The sequence below is a fragment of the Lissotriton vulgaris genome, chromosome 9, assembly GCF_964263255.1.
Source record: "Lissotriton vulgaris chromosome 9, aLisVul1.2, whole genome shotgun sequence".
Taxonomy (NCBI): Eukaryota; Metazoa; Chordata; class Amphibia; order Caudata; family Salamandridae; genus Lissotriton; species Lissotriton vulgaris.
Window position 1 is genome coordinate 909,067,604 of NC_141697.1, and position 27,376 is coordinate 909,094,979.

Here is a 27,376-nt window from a genome sequence, read left to right on the forward strand (position 1 = left end):
TCTAAATGAATCAAAGCATCATTGCTTTGGAATGATGTGTAGATTGTTTTGGAAGTGATTTCTGCGTCTGAATCAATCTTTCAATTTTGGCGTGGAAGTTTTGGCTGGAATGTAACTATAGGAGCAGGGTCATGACTGATTTGCAAATGCCTAGGTCCAAACTGAGTTTGCATGGTGGTCAAAAGAATGATGGGATGGGATGCGATTACCAGCAGTTAAATGTATAGTAAGCATTCCTCCCATCAACTTTTGTGTGTCTGATCAAAAGCTTTTACTTACTTTTTTCTGCACTGGTCATGTCCTTCCAAGCACATATGTGCTCACTTGTCTGTCTTGCTTTTGAAAGGCTGAGGCCGTTGTTAAGTGTGTTTTGGTAGATGGCTGAGAGGACAGCAATGGGGTTTTCATAATGGAAAAGAGTCCACAACAATTTAGGCCTAGACAAATTGTAAAAAGTAACATTTTCCACCTTAGAAGCGTAATGTCATCAGAATATGTTGTGGTTAGCAGATAGCAGCCTGGCATCAGATCTGGACTGGGGGTCCAAAAGCAGCCCTGCTCCCTTCCTTCCCTTGCTATCTTTTTTCATCCATCCATTCGCTCTACCACTCCTTCCCTCTTCTCGCCTTTTTCCTCTCCTATTGCTAGTTGTCTCTATCCCTCTCTTTCACTCTCTTGAAATCCCATGAGCCTGTTGCAGTTAATCTCAGGGATTTGAGGAAAGTGACATCGGCACCAGTATCGACCCTGGGTTTTCAAAGCCAGACTCCAATGGTTTCACCCCACCAGAGAATTGCCTGATGGAATAAAAGGCAATTCTGGTCCAGTTGGCCATTATCTCTGAGGGATAGATGTCCAGAATGCTATCTCATCTGACTTGGCCCCGGTGGATTGTGCTTGCAAATCAGCAGTTGGGCCCTTCACTACTATAGCAGTGATTAATACAGGACCTAATTAAACTGAAATAAATAACACATTTGTTTAATAGAACATTGGTCCCTTGTTCTGTCAAGATAGAAGTGCAAAACAGGCCAATTGGCCTAGTTCTTCAGTGCCTCCTCGTTCAAGGAGGCATGTTAATGTAGAAAGCATTTAGGACAGTTTCAAATGCAATTCTCACAGAATCTTTGGGACAAACCTGGGGTGAAATATTAGGGCCACCTTGTTTCTGTGGAATATAGTCATTGTTTCAGAGACACTGAGAGCTTGCATTGGCTGACAAGAAACAACTCTTTCAGAAGAGGCCATGGGGTCATTGGGTTTATGTATCAATCTGGTTTGAACCAGACTGAAGTCCCAAGAGATCTTTTTGGTACCAGATAGGAGACTACAGGTACATCAGACCTATACAGACGTCTCTTGATGATCTTTCATTCTGAAGGACTCCCCAGTCTATATACATTAGGTTCATATCGCTTCTATGCAGGTTTTGTGGGTGTCTTCCTGCATCTCTCATTCATCCAATTGAGGAGGAAGTAATCCAAACGTCATCCACTGAGAAAGTGAGCAGATTGATGTCTTTTGACAGGGTGTAATGACAGAATTTCAGCCATTTGCCTCTGTAAAGGGCTGTGGGTTTATGTTCTTTGGGGAGAGCACATGTTGGGCAAAAACAGATTCCTCAAGAAGGGGTCAAGCATATTGAGCTTCATCTGGGAGGTTGAAGCAGTTCTTCTGAAGTAGGTGGAGTTGGTTGGCACCACAGTAATTATCAAATATCCTGAGTTAACCCTGATCTTCAGCAGAATCTGTTTTGAGTGTGAGGTGCAGTTGAGCAGGACGAATGGGCAGCCCACCAAACAATTGGGAGCGTGTGCCTCAAGTTGTGACTGATTATAGACTGCCACAAGCTTGGACTATTCATCCATCTGTCAGTCAGTCCCTCCCAGTGCTCCACTAGATGAAGCTGCAGGGTTTCCCTGCAAAGCTTGGCATAGGCGATCATTCATGTGCAGGAGTCATTAAGCACCCAGGAACATAGGGTTCAGAGGACTCTTCTCTTCAAGACATGGTCTACCATCTGAATCAATCACTAACCTTTCTAGATATGAAAAGGAACTAAATTGCTGAATCCTATCACAATGTGGCAGCAATGATTTGGAACAAATAATTGAAAACCTAAAATTAAATTGGGTTCAGAGGGTAAAGATGGGACCATACTCTCGCCTCCCTTGACGCTATCTTGATGAGCCAATTGCCTAGGAAGAGACGGCAATGGACCTGCTGCAGAAAGGCAGCCAAAGTGGCTATAATCTTCATAAATTTTAGAAGGACCTAATTGAAAACGAAATTCACTGTCCTGAACTTGTTTTTTTGGTTTCCCTCTAAACCAAAGTTACTTAATATTCTCCTTCAGAACAAGTACAAACCAGTAAGTGTTTTGCAGAGTGTTTTGCAGATACAGAAAAAAACGGTTGTCTTCTGGATGGCTGTCAGTACGGGTTGCGATACTAGATCACCAGAACAGAGCAGCGCCTGAAGCTATTAGTCTTTGCAAAAGAGAGGAAGCAGGCTCTATTCCGTCTTAAAAAAGGAGCCTCCTACAGAAGAGTATAGCTCTTTGGCATAGAAACGACATAGCCTAGCTGTTGATGATAATGTGTTTGATAAAGTTGTTGAAGGAAAAGCCTCTTTTCGCTTTCCCCCACCCCTGCTGTAATCAGGTGGACTATCTGAGATGATGCCAAGGAGATTGGGAGAAAACCCATGTCCAGAGGGGAGTCATTAAAACATCTTAGCTTCTGTGTGAGCTGGTGCGCAGGTATTTATTTTCCCCATTTATTTTCCCCTGAAGCACCTCCTCTTAGAATGTTGGTTGGGACGTGAGTAGTTGTATCCTCATGTGGGGTGTTTGAATGAAAGGAAACACTGGAAGGGCCTTCGCTTTCCAGAAGAGTTGTGTTGCTTGCAATAGTTCTGCTTGGTTGTCTCTCGGGAAATAGACTAATAGTGTCAGTTTTGTATTGCTGCCAAGCTATCTGTTGAGTGAACTGATACGTTTTTCAAGTAATGGAAGACTTGTGGCTTTTGCCTGGTTTCTGGCTTTAGGTCTGAAGACTTGAGCCATGTTTACCAATGCATGGAAGGGTTGGAATTATAGTTCTTTGTGACAGTTTCTATTCGAGCCTAGGAATAAGGAGTGTCTGCCTCCTTCCCCATATTATACACATACCTCTCCTGTACAGCCTCTACAAGCAATGATACGCACTGGTAGGACTTGTGCCTCTGCTACAGCCTATACTTGGCCGAGACCACTGAGAATAATGCCTGTTTTAACTTCTGTTTAGATAAATTTAGTTTCAAAGTCTATGTTGGAGTCCAACATTGTGCGCTTCAGGGAAGTGGCTAGTAAAACCACAGTCTGAGCTGAAGGGTTCTCGAACACTAAGAATGAACTACCTTTCAGGGCCTGTTACTTCTTTTCCAGAGCTTACAAGGCAGCAGCCGACAGCTGTGAGATGAACTTCCTCAGGTCTCCTGGGGATGTTGGAGGACATCATGCTCATTGGCCACGACAGCCTTTAGTTGGGAAACTAAAGTTGCTACCAAAGTGTAGATTCTCTCTCTCTCTCTGACCTGGGTTCAATGAATATTGCTACAAATCTTTGCGCTATGACCAAGTGTTGGTACCTAGAGGTGTGTAGTACATCATGTCAGAAAAGATAGGGAAGGTTGGAATTAGGGTTGGTCCTGTGGCTCCCAGGCAGCACAGGTGTTGGTGCAAGTTTGCATGAGTAGCACCTTCAGCTGAGAAGGAAGAAATGGAGCCTCCTTCCTGGGCTGTAACTTTGCATGTAGAACATCTAAGAATGGAGTCTGAGCTTGTGATGGGGGACAGTATAGTATATGCAGATTTTGCTTTTGAAGCGAAGAGGAGCGGAGTGTGTTTCTTTAACTTTTGATCAAGCTGCTTCTGGATCAAATATGACTGATCTGTCTTCCATGAGGTCTTCTTTCTCTGAGAGCGGACAGCCAGGAGAGAGTAAGTTATGTGGTGAAGGACTGTTGGTAGTGATTGTGACCCACAAGAAGTTTTAGGTTGCACCAAGAAGGCAGGTGCCAAATGCTGATTCTCAAATATATGGATTAGTAGAGTGTGGTCACACATGTCTGGGTCTGGTGCACCTCTTGTGTGAGGGTATCCCCCTTGAAAGAAGTTTGTGGTAGGCTGGACTGAAGATGAGCTTAGAAGGGGGCAGTGCCCCTTGGCATGTCGCCTTCACTTCTGATAATTGCCATTTAGGTCTCATTTATTTGTTTAGGCAGCCAATCGCAAAGTGCATGAACAATGACAGAGGTTCTCTTCCAGGAGATCCTCAGCAAAGTCATAAGTGTGAGAAGTTGGCCTGATATATAGTGCTCACTATTCTAGTGATCACTGTGTATCATACCAAACGACCCTTATTGATGATTGGTTGTAAGTCAACCTTATAGACCAGCTATCCTAGTAGCATGGACAAGAGCAGTCTTTAGGCTAAACTCTAGAGGGCGTGTTAAGCCAGCTGTTATACCATCACATATACCCCTTGAACACCAAGTGAAAGGACACCACACAAGTTGTTATGAAAATAAAGGATATTTATTTATAACAAGTCTACCCTGAACTCTTTGAGTCAGGGAGCTAAGCACAATACAAAACTCTTAAGAAAATACTTTAAGTTGCACAATTTACACAAATTCCCGAGGGGCACGAAAAACCATATACACTAAAAATGGAATGCGAAATACTAGCAGGTAAGTAACAAGATCCAGAGGCTTCAGGATCGCTAGGACTACACTACTGAACTCTAAGGTTAGGAGCAGGAGGCCTAGGGAGAACGGGTGCAGAGTGTGCACTCTCACGCGGGATGCGGGACAAAGTCTATGGAGGCTAGTATTTCTAAAGTTACTGTTATCGGACGAATCCGACTAGATAGACTGAAAACGACAAAGGATCTGGACACTTGGATAGTGAACCTACGTTGGAGCACCGAAATGCTCGGGTTACCTAGCCCAGGGGCTGCGGCTGCATAGGGTTCAAAAGACGTCGGGAATCCTCGTTGTAGTCTATGGAGCCTGAAAGAAGAAGTTGCTGGCAGGCGACCAGTGAAGAAGTTCGAGGTGATCCAAGCCTGGATCGGTGATGGAGACGACCTGAAAGCAGAGGGGACTCAGTTCTTAATCACTAGCCAGTGATTGTGTGGGCACCAGGATGGCACCGGCTGAAGTCACCTCGACCAGGTGAGTGGGCGACGCTGGACTCTGCTGTCCCTCGGACCAGGAGGCGTTGTCGGCGACCAGGCTGGAGGTGCGAGCTGTCCCACGAAGGTATCTGCTGTCGGCGATGCTGGACCCAGGATTGGGGCAACAAACCTTGGCAAAGTCAAGCCCACGCGGTGGAGTCAAGATGGCGTCTGGAGTGGACCAGGATGGTCCGGGGTGCTCCTCTGTTGGAGGGGAGCAGGGGCCAGTCTGGAGCAACCAGACCAGCGATGAAATCGTCGTGGTGCGTCGTCAAGAGGGCTTCTAGCCAGCAGGCAAGTGGCCGGACAACGCGGTGAGCAGCAAAGAGCAGAAGGGCCCCACGCAGATCTCGTGGATGCTGGGGGGCTGGACTTCGGTGCTGGAGCTGCTCAGGGTTAGGGCTTCTCAAATCCCAAAGCACTCACTCGAGGATCCCTCGGCCGTCGTGCTGGATAAGCGTCGTGCAGTTTTGAAGATGGCCGGTCCCTTCAGGTCTCGTCACACCCACGAATCTCAGCTGGGCTGATGATGCAGGTAGAGGTCAGAGATGCCAGGGAATCCGGGTCTGGTCGAGCTGGGCAGTCTTGATCCGGAGGATGGACTTACAGCAAACCGCGATGCTTAGATGGTGCCTGCGGGTGCAGGGTGGCTACTCCTTAGCTTCAAGGGAGAGTCTTCAGAAGGTATCAAGAGTTCCTTTCTTGGAAAGTAGTCAAGATTCAGAATTATCTAATTTGGGAAGGGGGCCCGCTCCTACCTTTATTCTAAAGAAAGGGGCTGGCACGCGACTAGGTCCTGCCCATGGGTTGACCAGGAAGGGGGTGGTCACACCCCTCTCCCTTGTCCGGACTTTCCCCAGCTCAGGGGCTGGTGTGCCCCTGGAACTGGTTTAAGCCGGCATATGCACAGTGAGCACCGGGGTGCCACTTGCAGTCACCTTCCTCTCAGCCCTGCCTACCTGGGATACACAAAACCCTGTCTGGGATGGTGCTAGCACCGCCCCTGACAGGAAACCCTTTGTCCAAGCTCTCCTCGCTGGAAGGACTCCCAGCAGCAGGAGGTCAGACTTGTGTCTGTGGTGGCAGCATCCATTTTGTGATGCTGAGGCTCGAGTTAACTTTAACCGGGGTTCTCAGTTACATACATGTCGTGTCCCTCTAGAAGGGTGGAATGCTAACTCCGTCGCCAGAATTGGCGAGGGGTCAGTATTCCAATTCGTATGACACCTTACTCGACATGTTTTGATAAAGCAATACCAAAGTTGGCAAATAACCGCGAGGATTACAATGCACTTAAGAGTATATGGTACGCGTTATCATGGAACAGCTATTAGGACTTGGTTCCGCAAGCTGCAAACGGGCTCAGCTCATGCCAGAGCACCATCTCACATAATTCCAAGCACTCTGCCTTCAGGATTGATAAGGCCTGCCATAGGAGTGACTAATAGGAATACATGTGTCCATTTTAGGGTTAGATATAGGTATACTATATCTAAAGCAAAGGGCGATTACACCACCTTGCCCCAGCTGTCGTGCAGCCAGTTGTGTCAGATTTGGATGGCCAGCCAGGGGTGGCATAATACATGCTGCAGCCCCTGGTAGGCCCTGGGTGCACCTATGCCCTGGGTACCTAAGGTACACTGTACAGGGACTGATAAGGTGACTCAGTATCCAATTAGATATGTACCTAAGGTACATGGAATCCATTTTACAGAGAGAGCAGTGGGCCTGGGGCCCTGAATAGCAGGGTCCCAGGTCAACTAAGTCGAAAAACCAGCAAAACACCAGGCAATAGCAGCCAAATCACATCAGAGCTGAAATATGCTGTGAAGAATTTCCACCATACATGAATATTATGCATGAGAAACAACACCAAAGATTGTTTAGAAACTGTTTTAATGCTTAGGCAGCAGTAGAAATTCTTATAACTCACTGAAAGCATAGAAAGCTCCCAGGCTGCATTGCAATCACACAGTCTAAAAAGACTGAAAAGCTAACCTGTAGCTGTATACAAAAAACTGACACCGTGCCTTTAAGGCGCACCCCTGACCCCCGGTATCCCATCATGCCTCAGGGATGACAGTTAGGTCAGTTGTTCTTTCCGGCTCCTTCAGGAAGGATCCTGGTTACACAGCTCCACTAATTTCTGTTTTCTGACAGAAAATTACTTCACTTTAAACAACTTTTTTACTTACTTTAAAATTACTTCACTTAAAACAACTTTTTTACTTACTTTGACATTTTACATCTAGTCAAGTAAGAAACTGCCTTTTTAAGTCAGTTTAGTGGCATTTTCAGCTGAAAATGCCTTCACTTTTTGATAAATGTCCTTCTTGTGGCAACAAGAAAGCAAAATCAGACAACCACGACGTTTGTATCCTGTGTCTGCTTGAAGAACATGATCCAGGCACCTGTCCTCACTGCGAGCACCTGTCAGGAAGAGGAAGGTCTCCGGGGAAGAAGGGTTCCAAGAAGACTAAAACATCTTCAAAAGACAGGTCTTTCAACCCTTCAGCTTCAGCGTCGGGCTTGGCGCTGAGGAAAGAACCACCGGTGGATCGTTTGTCTTCAAAAATACAGTCGATGGCGGGCTGGCCGTCGAAAAGAAGAACAGGTACGTCGAAGGATCCAGCTCCGTCGTCGAAATCCCCTCCGCCGTCGTCAACCGGGCGACGATCGGTGTCGAGAAATGTGACTCCGCCGTCGTCAACCGGGCGACGATCGGCGTCTAGGGAGGTCACTCCTCCGCCATCGTCATCCATGCGACGACCGGCGTCGAGAAGTGTGACCCCTCCGTCTAGGACCAAGACCCCTCCGCCGTCAACAGAAAAACGACGATCGGCGTCGAGGACGCAGTCTCAGTCGGCGTTTCGTCGACGCTTGGCGTCGAGGGTGTCCAATACCCCTCCGCCGTCGTCGCACAGACATTCGACGTCGAGACAGAGGGCTCCGTTGACGGCTGGTCATCGCCGTTCGACGTCGAGAGAGAGGGCTACGTCGACGGCCGGTCATCGCCGATCGACGTCGAGGCAGAGGACTCCGTCGACGGCTGGTCATCGACGTCGAGGCAGAGGACTCCGTTGACGGCTGGTCATCGCCGTTAGACGTCGAGGCAGAGGACTCCGTTGACGGCTGGTCATCGCCGTTAGACGTCGAGGCAGAGGACTCAGTCGACGGCTGGTCATCGCCGTTCGACGTCAAGACAGAGGGCTCCGTCGACGACTGGTAATAGTCGTTCGACGTCGAGAGAGAAGACTGTCGACGGCTGGTCAGCGCCGCTCGACGTCGAGAGACCATAGATCCTCGCATCGATCTCCGTCGAGGCATTCGAAGTTGAGATTGTTGGACCCGCCGACCCCCCAGAGGCGTGAGGCGTCGAGACATTCAGAAAGAGCTCGATCGTCTTCAAGAAACTCTGTGATCATGGTTACGGAGTCAGCTTCTCGTCATTCCACTTCAGTCTTCTGGCTCCTCAACATCATCCTCAAGGTCCAGAAGTCCTGTCCACAGATCTCCTGTGCGTCAGCCAGATCCTTCGACTGCAGAGATCAGACTGTCACCTAGATGGTACAAGTCATTGGACCATTGGCGAGATTCAGGGGCTGCTAAACGTATGCAAGAGTATGTCAGCCCGCATCACAGATCTCCTCTTCAGAGTCTGGTAGAGGAGATGGACAAGCGTAGTCCTCCCAGGCGCAAATCACCTGTGAGAACACCAACCAGACATCGCTCTCCCAGAAGGGAACTTCTGGTTAGATACCGATCTCCCGGAAGAGAAAGTTCGGTCAGGCCTCGTTCACCCAGAGGAGAAGATCGGGTCAGATCTCGCTCTCCTAGAAAGGAAGAACATTCAAAAAGATCGCGTGAGAGGAGGCACAGTGCTCACCGTAGACGTCGAAGAACTGTCTACTTCATCTACCTCTTCTACTAGGTCTTCCATGAGGAATTACTCTCCTACGCTGACGGATAGTCCTACTTCTAGATCCTCTCCAGTGAATGACATCGGCACTTATCTGGATGTACTGCAAAGAGGAGCTCAGAAGCTGAGCATTGAAATGTCTGTCCCTCAGGTTACAACGACAGTAATTTTTGAAACTTTATACAAAAAATCTATCTCTCGTCCACTGCTGCCTTTAGTCCCGGGGATTATGGATCCTGTCAAAGACGTTTTCCTAACTCCAGCAGCTATCAGAGCGGCGCCAGCAGCATTCAGAAAAAATACAAACCGGCTTCTTCTGACCCAGTCTTTGTAAAATCTGACCCTCCAGCAGACCGTGTGATAGTGGCAGCGGCGAGGAAGACGCATGCAGTGGCTGCTTCCTCTTCAGTCCCACCAGACATGGATAGCAAATCTCAGGACTCGTGGGGTCGCAAAGTTTGCAATTCAGCTGCCTCCACGCTGAAGGTCTCTAGTGCGGCTGCACTTCTGGGTAGATAAGACAGAGCCTTATGGGACTCCATGGAAAGGTTCAAGTCCAAACTGCCAAAGGAAGACCAGAAGGACTTTGAAGAGACTATGACAGTGGGATGTCTGGTGGCGAACCAGTTGATAAGCACAGCTGCGGATGGTGCAGTGCTTGCGGCACATTCCTACTCACATGGGGTTTGTGCCAGGAGGTCGGCTTGGTTGCGCCTCACAGGGCTGAAGCCGGATGCTCAGCGTCGCATCCTTAATCTTCCCTTTTCAGGTTCCTATCTCTTCGGAGAACATGCGGACGAAGAGATGACCCGTATGAAGACAGAACTAGATACAGTAAAAGCGGTGGGTTTGGAAAAGAAAAAAGAATTCAAACGCCGCTTTAAGACCAACAGGGGGAGAGGGGCTCAACAGAGGGTTCAAACCCCTCAGTGGTCTCAAAGTAAGAACCAGGGAAAATCCCAGTTTCGAGGCAAAGCCAACAGCGGTAGAGGAGGTCACCAACACTCCTCTAACACCACGAGAGGAGGAAAGGCCTGAGCAGTGGCTTCCTCTGCCGCCGTTGCCCACTCCAGTGGGAGGAAGTGCTTCACAACACCTGGCAGAGTGGGTCAGCATCACAAAGGATCAGTGGGTGCTGAATATACTGCACAATGGATACAGGCTACGTTTCCGTGCGCTTCCGTAGAACATTCCTCCAAAGAACTCTTGCCCTCACCAGCTAAACTTGCTCCGAAGAGAGGTGAAAGTTCTACTACAAAAAAGAGCTATAGAGGAAGTTCCTTCCTCTCAAAGAGGAAAGGAAGTCTACTCCAGATACTTTCTGGTCCCCAAAAAAGATCAGGAGGACAAGTTCAGACTAATACTCGATCTACGTCTCTTGAACAAAGTCCTCGTCAGACAAAAGTTCTGCATGTTAGCTCTTCACCAAATATGCCCACATCTTCAAGCCGGAGATTGGATGTGTTCAGTGGATCTGCAAGATGCATACTTTCACATTCCAATTGCTCTACAGCATCGCAAGTACTTGAGGTTTGTCGTAGGAAGCAAACACTACCAGTACAAGGTGCTACCCTTCGGTCTCAAGTCCGCACCACGAGTCTTCACCAAATGCATGGCAGTGGTGGCGGCTTTTCTTCACAAAAAGGGACTCTTCATCTACCCATACCTGGACGACTGGCTCCTAAAGGGCTCATCTCCGGTACAGGTAACGCACGATCTGCAACTTTGCCTGCACCAGTTGCACAGACTCGGTCTCCATGTAAACCTAGAGAAGTCAGTCCAGCGGCCTACACAGTCCATCCACTACCTAGGCTCCATTCTGGACACAAGATTGGGAAAAGCGTTTCCTTCGGAGGAGAGACTTTTTCCATGAGTCAGAAATGTTGGATTCTGCTAGAGTCTCGGTTTCCAACAGCCCGACAAGTAGCATCCCTGCTGGGTTCCATGGCATCCTGCATTTTTCTCATCCCAAACGCCAGGCTGAGAATGCGGCCTCTGCAGCAGGCTCTGTTATGTTATGTTATGTTATGGTTTTGTTAGAGCGCGCAGCTGCCCCAGCTAAGGGGCGTCCCGGTGCTGACCGTTAAATTGTACCGGAAATGGTGAGACTGAGAAGAAGGAAACCTTAGATCAGAGGGAAAAGATGGGTCTTAATGGCTTTCCGAAATGGGAGTAGTTCATCAATACAACGAATAGATGCAGGCAAGGAGTTCCACAGTTTGGCCGCAAGCAGTCGAAAGGAACGACCTCCTACACGGCAAAGTCTGAACTTGGGTATATTTACCAAATGTTGACCCAAGGAGCGCAAGTTACGCTGAGGAGTGTACGAAGTTAAGAGGGTGGAGTAGCTCAGGGCTGGTACCATTCAAACTTTTGAACGCCAAACAAAGTGTCTTAAACTGGATTCTAGCTTGAATCGGCAGCTATAGAGAACCAGTGGGACCAAGCGACAGGGCGTTGGGAAGATCGTATCACTCTTTCCCAAGCAACGAAGGATGCAATCAAATGGTGGACTCGGAGGAGGAATGTGCTGGTGGGAGTGCCGTTTCACCAACCTCTTCCATCCCAGTCTATAGTGACCGATGCTTCTCTGCAAGGCTGGGGAGCGCACATGGGTCCACTTCAAATTCAAGGTCAGTGGTCTGCACAGGAGCAGACATACCACATCAACATGCTGGAACTCAGAGCGGTATTTCTAGCTCTCAAAGCTTTCTTTCCAGCGATCGAGTCCAACTCAGTCCTAGTTCAGACGGACAATACGACCACCATGTTCTATCTGAACAAACAAGGAGGCACACGATCTCGCCCACTCTCCCGAGAGGCTCAAACAATCTGGCATTGGCTTCCCTCTCGAGGCCTCACAGTAGTGGCCGTGCACCTTCCAGGCGAGTTGAACGTAAAAGCAGACGCACTCAGTAGGCACTTCGAAGATCAGCCAGACTGGGTGCTAAACGACAAAGTGGTAGAAGAGCTGTTTCGTTGCTGGGGTCGTCCAGCCATAGACTTGTTTGCAGACGACAAACGCCAAATGCCACGCCTTCGCGTCCAGGTTCCACCGGCCAGGAACGCAGGGGAATGCTCTCCTGATGGATTGGTCGGGAGCATCCGCTTACGGGTTTCCTCCCCTGGCTCTGATTCCGAAGGTAGTGTCCAAGCTCCTCAGGTCAGACATGGAGATGATCTTGATAGCTCCGGATTGGCCACGGCAGTGGTGGTACCCGGACCTTCTGCATCTGTCTGTGTGTCCACAAAGACGACTTCCTTGCAGGCCGGACCTGTTGAGCAAGATGAAGGGAAGAATAATGCATCCCAACCTCCCATCACTGAACCTAACAGCATGGCTCCTGAGGTCCTGCAATATGGACATCTGAACTTACCTCCCGAATGCATGAACATTTTAAAGGAGGCTAAGAGGCCTTCCACGAGAGCGTCCTATGCGTTCAAGTGTAAAAGGTTCTACATATGTTGTAGGGATCATCACTTAGATCCGACTAAAGGGCAGGAGGAGGTAATCCTGCCATACCTCCTTTCCTTGGCAACTTCTGGTTTGAAATATGCTTCCATTAGAGTGCATTTGTCAGCCATAGTAGCGTACAGAAAATCACCTAATCAGATTTTTCTTTCAGATTCCGGTGGTTAAGGATTTCCTCCAGGGGTTGAAAAAAGTGTATCCCCCTGTGCGAAATCCTTCTCCTCCTTGGGAATTGAACCTGGTTCTATCCAGGTTAATGTCACCCCCTTTCGAGCCCATCCACAAGGCCTCTTTGCAACATCTCTCTTGGAAAACAGCTTTTTTAGTGGCGATTACCTCAGTGCGCAGAGTAAGCGAGATACAAGCGCTCTGTGCGAAGGAACTATATACTGTTTTCCACCACAATAGAGTAGTCCTGAGGGCTCATCCATCTTTCTTGCCTAAGGTGGTTTCTGATTTTCATATAAATCAGTCCATTTCCCTTCCTTCGTTTTTTCCAAATCCTACGACCCGAGCCGAGCGGTCACTGCACTCCTTGGACCTTAAGAGTGTGCTCAAGTTCTATTTGGAAAAGACTAGAGGGATCAGGAAAACGGATCAACTGTTTGTGAACTATGGTTCAATGAGGACGGGTTTTCCAGCGGCCAAGAGGTCCATCTCCAGATGTAAATGTAAATGTATAGGCATTTATATAGCGCACTACTTACCCGTAGGGTCCCAAGGTCTCTTGCATTAAATTGGCCTACCAGCTTGCAGGCAAGCCTTTATTGGTGTCACCCAAAGCGCATTCCACTAGAGGGAAAGCCGCTATGGTAGCTTTCCTACATGACATTCCAATGTCAGAAATATGCAAGGCTGCAACCTGGAAATCAGTTCATACCTTTACGAGGCATTACTGTCTCGAATCTGATTCCAGGGCTGATACTCAAGTAGGGCAAGCCTCCTTGAGAAATCTGTTTGGGTAGCCTATAGCCTGCTCAGGCTTGTTGATGAGATTGCTGTCTTGTCATTCCTTTGCCCGCAGGGAAGAGGAGAGGCTCGCTATTCTATTCTATTCTAATGCTTATGACTATTGATGAGGATCCCCTGGAAGAGAAGGATTAGTTACTTACCTGTAATCCTAGTTCTATTCCAGGGGTATCCTCATCAAAGTCATAAGCAACCCTCCCGCCTCCCCGGGCAAAGGATATTCTTTAATAAGGAGATATTGTTAACCTATTTTGTTACTGGGTTTGTTTCAGTCTCCGAAAAGAACTGACCTAACTGTCACCCCTGAGGCATGATGGGATACTGGGGGTCAGGGGTGCCTTAAAGGCACGGTGTCAGTTTTTTGTTACAGCTACAGGTTAGCTTTTCAGTCTTTTTAGACTGTGTGATTGCAATGCAGCCTGGGAGCTTTCTATGCTTTCAGTGAGTTTTAAGAATTTCTACTGCTGCCTAAGCATTAAAACAGTTTCTAAAAAATCTTTGGTGTTGTTTCTCATGTTTCTAATGCATATTATTCATGTATGGTGGAAATTCTTCACAGCATATTTCAGCTCTGATGTGATTTGGCTGCTATTGCATGTTTTTAGATATATATATATGTATTTATATATATATATATATATATATATATATATGAGTATGTATATATATGTGGGGCACATATAATATAGTGTTTCCGGGGTCCCGCGCATGGGCAGGAATATTCTAATGCTTATGACTTTGATGAGGATACCTCTGGAAGAGAACTAGGATTACAGGTAAGTAGCTAATCCATCTCTTCCTGCACTTCGTGTGGTCCGGTTCTAATGTCGCCTGTCTAGCAGCAACCATCTCCACAGTGCAGAGGCTAGACTCGACTGGGAGAGAGTGGAGTAGTCAATAGATGGATTTGCCTGACCAGGTCGCTACTACAATAGATTGTCAACAGGAGGAGTTAGTCTCAGTTTCACAATGAAAGTCTCTGGAAATCACTCAAGCTCGCTGAGACTTGCTCGCATGACCCACCCCAAAAGGATCAGACTTGCTTAACTTCTTGATACGGCGAGCCTGCAATACTCTTCTCAGAAGGAGACATGGACTCCATCCCCAGCGCAGTGGTGAACTCTGCTGCCCAAACTGGAAGCTAGACTCAGTCCAGTAAAACTGGTGCGTTTCTGGTCCATAAAGGGACTTGGTCTCCAAAGACTCTAGATTCCTTTTATGGACCTCAACAACTGTTACAGCTGAAAAATGTTATGCTCACTTGGGCAGGGGGTAGGGAGGGTAGAGTCGCTCAATATATTACCATCATAAAAGATGTTCAGCATCATGCCTATTGGCTGAGATCGCATTGTCACTTATAAATTATTTTTCCTAATAATGTAATCCAATGCTTTCTGTAGAAGTGTACCCTGCCGACTCCAGCTGGAGTGTGTAGACTGTTTTTTTTTTTGCCAAATCTAGTATTGGCCGCTATCTTGTTTGATAATCTCTGATAAAGCGCCTATACAGGATCGAGAAAGGTGTTAACCTCAAGTTGAATAAGGCAACAAGTCCCTACAGATAGCAGATTAACAGCAAATGAATCGGTATAATCGATTAAATCTAGAGGCAAAAAGAAACTTGACGCCTTCTTTAAATTCAAAACCACAAAGATTTATTAGTTATAGTGCATTACAGAAGGCAAAATTAAATAGTCAAAATGCATGGCAGACCAACATAGGGCATTAGCAGAAGTCTCAATTGAATGTAGCAAAGAGAAAATACAGTACGCCATATTTCAGATTAAAAAAAAATTACGCCCAAATCAAGAGACCGACCGACTCACATATGCTCTCTAGGGGCTAACCTCCTCACCTCTAAACAGTCCCTTTATAGAAAACACAGTGAAACATTTTCAGTCTAAGGAGATCATGCATCATTCAAAAAATCGACACCTCAAAATGTAACACAGCATCTTCTAGCACAATTCTAATACCATCCCCAAAATGTAAATCGGAACAACCCTTTGAACTAATGTCATTAAATGCGTAAGTGAAAATCTGGTTACACTCAAAACCATGGCAGCCTCACATAATGTATAAGCCTATAGAAATAAACCGAGGAAGAACCTTGAAAGTAGTAAAAGGCCTAATCTGGAGTTCAAGAACAGCACTTCAACAGAAAGCTTTATGCATATTTCTTTACGTGCAAATAGAGGAGAAATGAAAAACAACATCCTGGCTTGTGACAAACCAATATGGAATCGAGACTTAGTACGGGCATATTTTTGACAAGCACAGGAAATCTGTTTTTGCGAAGTGCAGCCTTTTCGTTTTGTTGCAGAAATGTTCAAGACTATAGACACACATTTTTAAATTATTCAGAAACCGCTCTATCACTAGCACACATGAGTGCATGCCTGTAATGTATGACCTTAACGTGGATCAACTGCTGAAGATGTTCTGTAAGAAGCTAAGCCTAAAATCTGGAGTGTTGTCACTTAAGTTAATGAAATCTGAGCTGGGGCTACACATAAATTCTTGAGAGGGAGAGAAACTGCATCTCTTAGGCACCATTTGAATGGAAAATACATCAATAAGGACATTCAAAGAAAGGTGGCTTTGTATGAAATACGCATGACGGATACACCGTTATTTAATAGCTATTAATGAAGACGTAACATCCTTTTCTACTGCACCTTTTTTTCCATATGATGGCAGTTATTGTAGTACATCTGACATATATTCTTCTCTATACAGTGGAATACTTAAAATGTGTAACCTTTAGACATTTTTGGTGATGGCAGGCACACAACTCTGATAGTCACCCTCGCATTGGTGTACTGAAAGGTGGCAAGAGAAGGCACTCCGGTTATGGGAGGTAGAGCTGTGGACTTTCTATACCATGTTTACTTTCTGGATGGGATAGATATCTGTGGTGCTGATAGGTCTTAGTTGCATGTAATAAGTAGCTGGAACCATGTGGTATCCTGCTTCAGGTTGATTCCTAGACTGTGGAGCGATTTTGAAGATGATTTATTTTTGTGTCCAAAAGATTGAATAGGGTAAGATTTCTTCAACCTAGTTAGCAAACCATTTGAATGTCAATCGGGGCATTTAAAAAAAAAATGATGCTGTGCTTCAGATGTTAATCTGGTCCAGGTTTGCATTGTACTTTAGCATTTATATTGCGCCAACATGGAGCGCGGAAGTGCCTATCCACATGAGTAGCATGCTACACAGTGCAGCATGTGTGGTTTTATGCGTATTGTCTCTGTACTGCACCTACATGGGAAGTGTTTGTTTTGTGTATGAGTGACTAGAGAGCGCTCGTTTCTTGCCTTGGCCTCTGCACTTAGTGCTATGATCTGGTGTAGGAATCATCAATCCCATTTTAACAGTTGAATTATCTATCTCTATTGACAAGTCTAAGTCGACATTTATAATGAACACAGTTGTTCCCAGCTTCCCTCTTAGAGTCCACGATATGTCAGCCATGCCGACCAGATTTTCTCCCCTTTCCTAGGGCTGCCTCTACTTTTATAAATCACTAATTATGCTTGCCAGCACCAGTCCAGGTTGTTTTTCCATTCCTCCAGTGCTGGAGTGGACATCACCCCCCCCCCCCCCCCCCACTTCCTTGCTATATAGTGTTTAACAACCACAGTCGCCAACACCAACCACTGCTTCACATGTTGAGACCAATCTTCATTAGCCTCCGTTATTAGAAGGAACCATTTAGGGTCTAGCGGGACTTCCATACCCACCGCCTCCAACATCTTCCTAGCTATCTTAGTCCAAAACTCTTGAATGCTCGGGCACTCCCAGAGTAAGTGATAAAAGGATCCCTCCAACCCATATCCCCTGTGACAACTCGCACTTTCACACCTCCCCATTCTATGCAGCACCTTGAGTTGTATGAGCCGAAATCTGGCCCGAATTGCCACCTCCCTTTGGCCCTGGCGTACTTCCACCCATTGATCCTCATCTATAGTGCCGACATCTTGTTCCCATATCTGCATAAGTGTGTTCAAGGGGTCTGGGGCATTATTGATTATCTTTCTATAGAAGAGGGATATTGTCTTTTCACGTATCTTATCCTCTAATGGGGCGGCCTCTACTATTGTTTCTCCTTCCCTGATGCGTTTCCTCAGTGCATGTCCTAATTGCATGTATGGTAGCCATTCCCCCTGCCCAATCGTGTAATCTTGTTTCTACTCTTTGAACGTGACATACGCTCCTTTCTCTCCAAATGTTGCCTAGTGTCTTTATTCCTAGCAATTCCAATTTGGGGAAACCGTCCAAGCTTCCTACCTCCTTCAGAAAATCTCCTGCCCACGGTGTAGTCATTCTGGAGAGTTTCTTCTCCCACCCCAAGTACTTTGTGGCGGCTTTCCACACCCTCACCACTGTCTGTGTATACATTGGGAGGAGCCTATCAACTTGCTTCCTGTAGAGCAATGTCCAATCCCATGTCCGGTCTACAGACCCTATAAGCTGGTTCCGCCCTATCCTCAAACATCCAACCATTAACATTTGCCAACTACGTGGCCCAGTAATAGCTGCGAATATCTTGCACCGCAAGACCCCCGTCAAAGACAACCACCGCCCGAGAGTTTGCATAGAGCAAAACGAGGAGATGCTCCGCTCCACAATAGTGCCTTAATTTCGGAGGCCACTCTCCAGAAGAAACCAGGGGGTGCCTCATAGTGCGAGTTCTGCAGCATATATAGTAGGCGTGAGAGTGCCATCATTTTCAACCGGGCCGCACGGCCCATGAGTGTCCGTGTTAGCACGCGCAGTGTTTATACAATTAATTATTTTTAGTGTGCCGGTATTTGATTAGCTTTCCAGGGTCCATTATTTTATTGCGATTTCTTTATATTCTCGGTCTAAATTGATATGTTGACTAGAGTAGGAGGTAACCCACTCTGAGTTCTTATGGCATAGGAAAGCAGTGAGAAACTGAGATCTCCCTGGATGTACTGGCTTACAGTCATTCCTTGTATAACAGTTCTCAATAGATTCTCAACTATAATGTGTGTCTCTTGATGGTCAGAATATCTGGCTAGTTGGGACCAGAAGGTGTGGACTGTTAAAGTCTTCCAGTGGGCTGCAATGGGTGACAGATCACTATACAGACCCCCCAGGATATAGCGGCATGGATTTGCAAATTTAGCGGCACAAATATGGAAATTTAGCGGCAATTTTGCGGCATTTTATTTGGCCTTTTTTCCTACAACAAACACAGATATCTTCGTTTTTTTAGTTATTTAACATGAAGCTATGTATATTTGGTTTATTTACAATGTAGACACTTTGTTTCCCTCGAAAAGCAAAAGACTTCCCTCGAAAAGCAAAGACTGCCCGTCAGCAGCCCAGGGCAGCAAAACAGCATTACAGGCGTCCCGCGTTGTGTGCGGCAAGGCGGTGCTTTATATCGCGGTGTCAACGCCTCCCCAATGCAGCAGCTGTGCCCAATTCAGTGGTTTTGCACCCTGGGACCACAAGTCCCATCAGGGTTCAAAAGGTTTCCAGGTCCGTGCTTGAATTATCAACTAGTCCAGATTTTCACTTTGCATGTTGGGATTTTTAGCTCTGTAGTTATAATAGGGTAAACGAACTACAAGTTCCAAAACCCAAGGAAAAAGCTTGGTATGTATTACTCACTCACCTATGGGCTTGTAAACTAGAGAGCTCTGCTCACACCACTGGAAGATAACGTTTTGGTTAAACATCAACGTTTGCACACATTCTCTCAAATGTTACTCTTCTGGGCCTTTTAAACATGAGATAGCTGTAAAGTAAAAGGTCATACTTGTGTTTCTGATGTCTTCATTAGCTGCTAGGCCGAGTTATTATAGCACACTGCCTCTTTAAAGTGCTGGCTGCGTGTTGCTTCTGGGCCCAGCCACACTCTCCACATTCATTTTTAGAAATAACAGAAGTTTGTAATCTCAGGTGAAATGAGAGGCTTGTTCTGCAAGCACGCCTCCAGTATACATTGTTTAGCCACATAATCCCCTTGCTGACAAACAAATGTCTGTGGCTGCCGAGAGGAAACCTGCTTTCTTGATTTGGGAGGAGGAGGGCTGTCTGGCTCTTTTTTTTCATTTTCCTTACGCTCTTGCTTAACCAGTTTATCCTTCTCTCTCTGTTGCTTGTCCTGCTCCTTCTTCTTCTGGGATTCCTCTCGAAGGGATTCTTTTTCCAACCTCCTTGCACAGAGGACGTCTTCCACATTTGTATTTTTAAAGAGAGATTTTTCCAAAGGGATGGCCACAGTGGCAGCTGCTCCTTTCTCTTCATCCGCTTCATTCTCTTCATCAGTTATGTTGGCGTACTGTGCCAAGACAGCAGCCTTCCTCTGTTTCTCTTCCTCTGAAATTTCCTTCGGTTTCACTACAATCTGGGCCTGCTTCTCCATCATGCTTGCAATTGCTTTGATCTCAACTTCTTTCTTCTCCTGAGATTGTGATGATTTTTCTGCTTCACACCATTTTGTTAACATTTCTTGACTAACATCGTCTAAGGAAACTTCCTCCAAGAAGGCACCCAGAACGCTCTGCAATGCATCCAGCCTGTCCTCGTCGCTCTCCTCTTCCCGCAGCAGGCATTGAATATAGGCCGTGTACACAGCGCTTTCTATCTCCAGCACGTCTAGCCTCCGTCCCAGCCACTCCTGGAAGCCAGACGACTCCATTCCACACTGGGCACACTGGGACAGTGCTATGACTGCCGGCCAGCCTCGCCGCCTTTGCAGTGGATGACCTGTTGACAGCCACTGGAGACAGAAAGCATGCTCGGGCTTAGAACTTATATGTATTATGAGCCCCCGGTTCTGACACTTTCATTTATTGTTTGGCATCATAAGGGCTTGAATTATTTGAAAATGAGAAACATGAAATTGGAGGTAACCGGTCCCAGGGCCCAATAAATCCTTCAGAGGGTCCTGGCTGGAGGGCGGTTTGCTCGCAAAACTTGGCAGCCACAATGAGATTAAAATATACAGCTCCTGGCGAGGCGCGCTCCATCCTCATCTGAATAAAGTGAAGTGGTATTTAACAGCCTTTTAGCGCGGGTAATCATAACAATGAGAATTAAACAAGCAGGCTGCTTTAAACCGGCGCCCATTAGCAGCGGGGGAGCTGGGCCTTAACTTCCAGGCAATGGACCATCACAGGGGGGCCACGGGCCCCAATGCATCGCTCGCCTGGCTGAAGCCCGCCATATCTCACCCAAAACTTCCCACGGCTGCCAGAGGCCATTTAACCTCCACTTAGCGGGAAATTAAGCAGACCCCCAGGATATAGCGGCATGCATTATCTTCTGTAAAAATGCTGCGATTTCTACAAAAGTGCCGATTTCGCAGGCACTTTTGTAAAAATCGCGGCATTTTTACAAAAGTGCTGATTTCGCGGCAACCCGCGAAATCCTGGATGGTCTGACTATAGGCATCACCTGATTGTCCAAAGGGTAGGCTGGAATGATTAATTATATCCCACTCAAATCTGCGAATAGTAGGGGTCCCGGAGAAAATTGAGGGCTCGGATATGGTTCAGTGGGTCACTTCTTTTATATCGCACGAAGTCATTCCGGAATTTAAAGGTGATTTGACAATCACCCGAGCTCATCGTGTGCCCGCTCAGCCATTTCCGAACTCCCCTTTTCCCCGTACTATTTTGGTTAATTTCGCTGACTTTCGGGTTAAAGAGACAATTCTGACAAGAGCCATAAAACGGGGTCAGTTCGCAGCAAATGCTACTTCAAAATGTCGGATTTTTTCCGATATGTCTGCCGCTGCTGCGAAGCGTAGAAAAGAGTTTGTGAAACTTTTGCACCTGTTTAAAGCTAAAGGGGCACAAGCCTCTATAGCACAGCAGTCGAAATTAAAGGTGCTGATTAAAGGCAAATTTTACTTGCTAACAGATATCCCACTCAAACAGGTGATAACATGATTGCATAGTTGTCATAGTTCCTCTATAGTAGGAGGGAGGGACGTTACTTCTGGCACAGGTAGATAATGTGCATCTGTCATAGTGTTGTCAGCAGCTGGCCAACTAGTGTTAACCACGGGCCGTATGGTAGTCTTGGTTTGTGGTTCCAATCTTTTGCCAGGAGACTAGTAGTCTGGGTTACCTTGCAAACCGCTATGAAGTGCTTACCTCTCATCTGAATTGGATGTGCTGCAGTACATTTTTAGTTTTTCTTGGCAAGGAGCTCCAGAGCTTTTCTGCTTGGACTGCGAATTCAGCACCTCCTGTGGATTTCTGTTTTGTGAGTTATTGTTTGAATTTTAACTGTAATATAATGGTGCTTTTAGTTAGGAAGCTCTGTGAAAGGTGTAGAGCACCATGAACATTAATCGATTAGCTGTAAATAACCACTGAAGGGCTTGCAAGACTTAAGTCATGTGGTGTGCAAGAAGAAGCTTTTCCGCACATTCTGGATTTCTTGCATCTTCTGTATTAGAAAGCATGTTGCCCCTAGATACAAGCTGTTGGCGTAGTCTAGCTTTGGGATCACAATGGTGAGAATAGCTTGTAGTTTTTGTTTGTTTCCGAGTAATAATCTAATATATCCTAATGTTTTGATGGTGGAAGGTGTTCCCAGTGACTTGGTTGACATCACGGATCAGGGCTAGTTCTATGTCCATGGTAACCCGAGGCACCACACTTTTCTTGACTTTGCTGGTCGGGCATCCAATTATTTTTGCCATGTGGTCATAGGTTTGTGCCACTGTTTGCAGGTCATCATCTGTTTTCACAATGTTTAGCTTTAGGCGGTTATTTATCTTTTGTGTGTCTGTCTCTTAGGTGGGTTTGTTTTTTACAGGAACGTTAGCTGCTTTATTCTCAAGATGCCCCTTTCCTCTAGTGTTTATTTTTGCTCTGAGCTCTTTGGAGATTCTATCGCAGAATAGAGTATGGAGCGTCCCAGTTGTCACTTTGGGTTGTGAAATACTTATAGAATCTGGTGCAGCTTCTTCAGTGTGCATCCGCTATGGTATGCAGTATGTGAACATTCTTGGGGAGACACAGCGGACCACAACTCTGGTGCATCTGGTCTGTGATGTCTGCTGAAGATGTAATGTGGTTAGAGAACACTTAATCCTCTGTTAGAGGTGCTGGTTAATGTTCTCAAATGTTTTCCCTATGTACCGGTCTTATCTCTTTTAGAGTGCAGTGCCACTTAATACTCGCATATATTGCCAAACAACTAGTGGAGTAGAATTTTATTTCCTCCAAAGGGAGACTAGAGGTATAAGACGTATATAAAGATGCATTTTTCAGAATCTTGTTTTAACAATTTTTCTACCTCCTCCCTATCAAAGTTAGAAATTGATTCATCGGAGAAAGTGGATGATTGTAGAAGCACTATGTCCTAGACAATGAGGTGCGATATCTGTCCATGAGGTTCAAGTCTGCAATCTGACTCGAGTGGAGAAATTGCAGACATTTACCAACCTTGACATTGAGCAGTTTCTCACAGTTGAGTGTATCCGTGACAAGCATTTTTAGTTTGTTGCACTTTTCAACTGCCATTATGAGCTCGGCATTAATGATCATGTCATTGCTGGAGTTGATAGAGATGATGGAAGGTGAATGAAGTTGAAAGACCGTATTAAAAACAAGGTGATGGATGGAATGCTCGAGTCTGAGCCACTGACAATAGCTCGGACCTCCTTCCAAGCCTTTGTTTTTCACCTACCATGTCAATTCCATTTAGAACCAGCTCTATGGAAATCAGTCTTGGCTTTCTGGAATGCAGCCCAGAGTGATTGCCAGTTGCTGAAATTAATTCAAGCATTTCTTCAATCACCTTGTTGTTTTTGCTGAAGTTGAAATAGGGTACGCATTAGCCAGTTCATTGTTTAATTGGCTGTTCTTCCGCTGCAGGAGTGCTTTCTTCTAAACATAAGAGAGCTAACAATAGCCTTATTTTGTTTAAAACTTACTTTAATAACTAATAATATATTTATCCGTGTTTGGATATTCTGTTGACCCCACAGGAAACTTCTAGTGGATGTGAACTATGCTCCCATGGTGGCTAGAGAAGCTGTCGACCAACTAATATTGTTGTGTATTGTACTGCAGTACTACTCGAACTCCCCTCCAGCTAATGAAGATTTTCCCAGCAACAAACCATTAGAGGCTAATTCACCAATATTTTTCTCCTATGCACTGGGTAGATTTCCAACTTTAATTGCTTTGCATGGTCACTCCTCTTATACTCCCCCACATTGCTACCCACTAAACTACAACTTCGAAATATCCATCACAATAAGTTGAGTTTCAGGATTTGCAATTTACAAAGCAAACAAAGCTTTTTGGCTCCTATGGTGTGCCTAGCTGCCCAACATGAACTTTAAATCAGGCCCAAAGTAAGCAATCTTCTGATGCTCTGTCTTTATTTGACAATACCATTTGGCATGAATTGTCATGCTAGGATGGTTCAACTAAATCAAGTACCTGCTGCTGGCACGGGTTTGAATCCTGACGAGGCAAACTCAATCCTTCATTATATGGAGGTTAGAAAATTGAGCGTTAATGTAAATAATACCTGTTAATTCCAGTAATTAGAAGCAGCAAAATCTGCAGCATCAATCGGTATATAAAAGAAGTAATTTTATTATTGCTTCTTGTAGTCATTGCATACATGTTCTATCCCATACTTTTTCTCCATTGATCTTATGCCACTAGTGAGAGAGACCTGACTTCATTTACGTATATGCTAAGTATATTGATAGCAACATTGTCAGGCTTCATGCTCTAATGCTTTTCAGAAAAGTGTTTCTTTTCGGATGGCTAATGTCAAGATTTTCTAAAACTTCTAAGAGATTGCTTGTCAACATATATTTTCTAGTTAAGGGTCTAGGCCATGTTTTTTTAGGATAATTTAATTATCTTTGAAGTCTTAATCTATGAACGGGATCTGAAAGAAACAGGTTAGTTTTAGATTCCTTACCTTCGAATATCCCCAGGTGTCTGTCTGGATCCGGAAATTTTTGCGTAGCAGTACCCCTGCGCGTCGGTAGGCGTCGTCTGCGGCTCTGCGTCGTTGGCGCCGGGATGATGTCGCCGGAGTACTTGGACGCCGCCCTCGTGCGCTGATGTCAGTTATTCTTTTTTCCGCGCCAGCAAGCGGCGATCCGGAGAAAGTGGTACCCTTAGTCACTTTTTGACAAAACTTTTTCGATCTTTTTGATCTGTTTTTCGAGTCGAACAACTCCATCGGTGCCGGTAGGGATGCCCAGGTTCCAACCCTGTGCCGACTGATGTCTGTTACCGACCCCCATCGCCCATGCCTCCATTGCCTGGGGCCCGACCATGATGGCAAGTCATGCCCCGACTGCCGGGCCTTGACGTCGAAGGCTAGGTCCCGTAAGCGCCTTGAGCTCCGGCAGTCGACCCGTTCCGCTCGAGGTCCCGGTCCAGAAGGAGGTCGAGGGAACGGTGGCGGGCCGGAGTCATCGAAGAGACAACACTCCTCTTCTGACTCTCTCCCCCCGATGCTCGAGCAACGCGGCCGGGTGTTTCGGGCGACAACGCCCACGCGGCTCCGCCGAAGCAGCAGGCGTCACTGCCTGCTCCATACCCGCCGATCCCTGGGCAGAACGCGACGTCGGAGATCGATGCCTTCCTTCCATGGGGTCGCTCACTCCTCCGTCGGGTTCTGCGGCGCCTTCGGGCCCTGCGTTCCCGACTGGGAACCCAAGCGGGCCGGGTGCTTCGGCTACTTTGGTCCCGACGCTGCAGGGCCCCACTGGATCCGGTTCCGGATCCCGGTCGCCGCTGGTCGACCTTACAACCCCGCCGGCGTCGACCTCTAGGGAGTCGCTCCCGACGCCGTCCCCAGAGGACGTTGTCCCAGATTTCCAAACCCACCCCCCGCCCCCCCCCTCGATCCCGTTCCGACGTTGGAGCGGCGTCAATCGACGCCGCATTCGAAGTCGAGAGGAGAACATTTCTTCTATGATCCGGCCCCTTCATTTGAACCCGAGTACCAGGAGATTGGAGACGGGGCAGATTGGGAGGGGTCTGAGGACCCTCTGGCACGTGATTGCCAGTCATTTCAGGACTGGGCAGGTGAGCTAGGGGAGGCCAGTGGTTTAGACACTTCGCCCAACACTGGATTTGTCTCCCCTCCTACCGTGGCTACGGAGGAGGGGGCTGCCTACAGTGTGGTGTTGACGCGGGCGGCCAAGGCCTTGGCTCTTGAGCTCCCCGTCGCAGACGTGAGGACTAACCTCCTCACAGAGGTCCTTAAACCGCAGGCAAGCTCTTCGGAGCCTTTGCTGCCGTTTAATGAGGCCTTGACTGACGTTCCTTTGGGCACTTCGTCCAGGCCCGCTACAGGTCCCCCTGTAGATATGAACATGGCCAGACTCCACCACCCGGCACTGGGCGACCCTTGCTTCCTGTCCACCCACCCCACCCGAGAGCCTGGTCATCCAGGCCTCTAACTCCATGACTGCATTCCCGACAGCCCCACCTGATCGGGAATCCCAAAGGTACGAACAGTATGGTAAAAAGATGTTCCCCTCACTGAGTTTGGGGTTGCGGTCAGTTAACACCGCGTGCCTTTTGGGCCGTTATACCCACTCTGTGGGACACGGTCGCGGACGTGCTGCCACAATGTCCGGAGGATGCCCGGACTAAACTCGCCCAAGCCCTTGCAGAGGGTCAAGATGCGGCACAGTATTCCATCCGATGTGGGCTGTATACAACAGACTCGCTAGGCAGGGCGATTACAACGATGGTGGCGGTTCGCCGTCACGGCTGGCTGAGGTCCGCCAACATTTTGACTGAAGTCCAGAACACCCTTATGGACATGCCGTTTGATGGCCGTCACCTTTTTGGCGACAAGGTAGACAGTACGCTTAAGCGCTTTAAGGACTCCAGGGCTACGGCTAAGTCCTTGGGCCTATCGGCCCCGTGCCAGCAAACTGCTGCCTTTCGCTCCTTTCGTGGCCAAGGAAGGGGCACCCCCACACGTCCTGCCAGCCACTGGCCGCAGACTAACTTCCAGCGCGGTGGTGGACGTGGAAACCGCTGTGGCGTTGCCTGGGGACAACGGCGAGGCCAGTCCACATCCACCCCCGCAGCATCCGCCTCAAAGCCCTCCTAGTCCGAGCTCTCAGGCCCATCAGACGCCAGTGGGGGGCAGGGTTCGCCATCACCTCCACTGGCGCACCATCACATCGGACAGGTGGGTGCTGCAAATCGTCCGAAGGGGCTACTCCCCCACCCCCCCCCCCCCCACCCAACCTACCCTCCTTCGAGGCGACCCCTCCAGCCATGCCACTGCAGTACCACCGCGTGTCGGGGGATCACTTGCAACTTCTGCAAGAGGAAGTATCTGCCTTCTTGGCCAAGGGGGCCATCGAGCACGTTCCTGGGCCAGAAGTAGGGTATGGTTGTTACTCCCACTACTTTCTGGTTCCCAAGAAGGGCAAAGGGGGCCTACGCCCTATCTTGGACCTGTGGAACGTCAACGGATGCTGACTCTGACGCAGGTCTTAGCTGCCCTGGACCCGGTAAACTGGATGGTAGGGTTGGACTTGCAGGTTGCTTATTTTCACTTCTCAGTCCTGCCGGCCCACCGGCGTTACTTGTGGTTCACGGTAGGCCACGAGCACTTTCAGTTTACAGTGCTCCGCTTTGGCCTTACCAGCGCCCCACGGGTGTTCACGAAAGTGATGGGGCTAGTCGCAGCTCATCTGCGCAGGTTAGGGGTTTCAGTCTTCCCCTACCTCGATGACTGGTTGTAGAAGGCGGGCTCGCTCCAGACAGTAGTCAGCCACCTCCAGACT

The 27,376-nt window shown here is 47.4% G+C and overlaps 1 protein-coding gene and 1 pseudogene across 1 annotated transcript in view; one reads left to right on the forward strand and one right to left on the reverse strand.

Annotated features, from left to right (window-relative positions):
- The window catches only part of LOC147692491 (adenosine deaminase domain-containing protein 2-like), a 539,931-nt gene that overhangs the window by 436,926 nt on the left and 75,629 nt on the right, over positions 1-27,376 (forward strand). The window lies entirely within an intron of this gene.
- On the reverse strand, positions 19,493-20,278 carry LOC147692493 (coiled-coil domain-containing protein 43 pseudogene; annotated as a pseudogene).